The sequence below is a fragment of the Gordionus sp. m RMFG-2023 genome, chromosome 1 (assembly GCF_954871325.1).
Source record: "Gordionus sp. m RMFG-2023 chromosome 1, tfGorSpeb1-WG-v2, whole genome shotgun sequence".
Lineage (NCBI taxonomy): Eukaryota > Metazoa > Nematomorpha > Gordioida > Chordodea > Parachordodidae > Gordionus > Gordionus sp. m RMFG-2023.
Window position 1 is genome coordinate 40,448,979 of NC_088775.1, and position 2,383 is coordinate 40,451,361.

A 2,383-nucleotide genomic window follows, 5' to 3' on the forward strand; every position below is an offset into this window, starting at 1 on the left:
AAACTTTGGTGAATTAAATTTAAATAAAGAAATATATTTAGAAATGGATAGTTTATATTTATTAAGGAATAACATAATTATAAGCAAAAATAAAATATAAAAGACATAAGACATAAATTATAAAAATACAAAAGAAATCTAGAATTGATTTCTATAAAAAAAATATTCATGTATTTTTGAATTAATCTGGCTTCTAGGAAACCTGCATGTTATAATTTATTATTCATTATTTTGTTACTTTTAGAAGATGCTTTGGAAAATTAAAAATTGATGGTATTGCTCCCTCTCTTAATTGAACATGATTTGTAACAGATGGAATAAATGAATCTGGTGTAAAATGCTTTGAACATAATTTACTATATTTTGTTACATTGAAGTTCTCTCTCTTCACAGCATGGGCCCATTTTTGTAATAATATTTTATCTTTCATGGGAAATCTGCCATAAATAATTTTTACAATAGAATAATTAATTTGAGATATCATACTTATGAAAGGAAATTTTGCTTCCACAGCAATATACTACCATTTTAAATCTTTTAGTAATTAAAAAATATTAAATTGAATTCTTATAAAAGATATTCATTATTAAATAATAAATTGCAAATGTTAATAAAGAGCAGAAATATTTCAAGTAAAATATTCAGTAGTGACCTTTATTTGATTCATATATACTATAATATATTAGGTAAATAATAAATTGGTGTTTAATTAGAATATATATATATATTATAAATATAAACATAATAAAAATATACCTGAAATTTATGAAATTATCATATGCTTCTTTCGTAAAAGATACAAACACAAAATGGTCACCAGTCACTTCAATTTTTGCCACTTCAATTTTGATTTTAGCATTACGATCGGCAGTCTATAGTATTAATGTCATTGGGTGAAGCAGTTGGTGAGTTTGCAGACCGACTTAAAAAATTGGCACAAGAGTGTAAATTTGAATCTGACCTGGATGAGAGTTTGAGGGGTCAGAAGGTGGCTGGAATCAAAATGGGTGCATTGGAGAAAGATATTCGCATCAGATTTCCAGATGGAATAAATGACATAGGAGAAAGGGTGAGTTTTCAACAGGTTTTAAATATGGCTTTGACGATGGAAAGGGCTGAGGTTAAAGTGACAAATATGATGGTAAAAAAGTCAATAATACTAAGGAGCAGATAGAGAATAATCAAGGAAATTTTTCTAATCAAAAGTACCCATATAATAATAATAAAGAAAAAGGAAATTTTAGTTATTACAATACTAATAATAATAATTTTAAGTTCAGAGATAACAGTAAATTTAACAATAATGATATGTGTAAGTACAATAAATGCTCAAAATGTGGAAGAACTCACCCCCCCCCCTTTTTTCAATGTTTTGCATCAAGGGTGAAATGTTATAATTGCCAAAAGGTAGGGCATTATGCTAAATATTGTAAGGGACGGAAGTTACATGCTATGCATCAAGATGACAATGACTCATCAGATTCAATTAATAACATTTCCAAAATTGGTAGAAATAGTGCGAAGATATCTGTTAGGATAAATGGAGTACCTATAGAATTTGACTATGATACGGGGCACAGGTATCGTTGATTGGGAAACAATATTGGGATGAAATTGGCCGGCCCAAGCTTCGCTGGATGTACTTGGTGAGACTATTGTAAGGGTTCGTCTTGAAACGATAAGCAGATCACTACCGATTGTGGTGACTCGTTCAAAAGACAAACCATTATTTGGACTACCATGGATACTGGCATTTAATATGTTTATCCCACGACAAGTTACTATACGTAGTATCACAAGAGGTTATAACAACCGATAAACAAATTGCTGGCATGACGACAGAATTTTTCAGTGTTTTTGATGACAAGCCAGGACGGGTGAATGTTAGCATACATCTGAGGAGGCAGCAAGGCCGAAATCATGGCCAGCTCGTAGAGTACCTTTTCCATTACGAAAACCAATTGAAATGGAACTCGATAGATTGGTTAAATCGGGAATATTGAAGGAGATTGACCCAACAAAAAAACGTTTGACATGGGCTACTCCAACAGTAAACGTACGCAAAACAAATGGAGAAATCAGAATTTATGCGGATTTTAAGGTAACATTAAACCCATATATTTTATACGTTTATCATATTTTACCAACGGTGGATGATCTTTTAACAAAATTAAAAGATGGGTTGAAATTTACGGTAATAGATTTGAAAGATGCATATTTACAATTACCAATAAAAGAGAGTTCAAAAGAATACTTAACCATATTAACCCATATTGGTTATTTCCAATATCAATGTATGCCTTTCGGTCTTTCTAGTGCGCCGACCATTTTCCAAAGATATATGGATAATTTATCACAAGACTCCCAAATGACCGGAGTATCT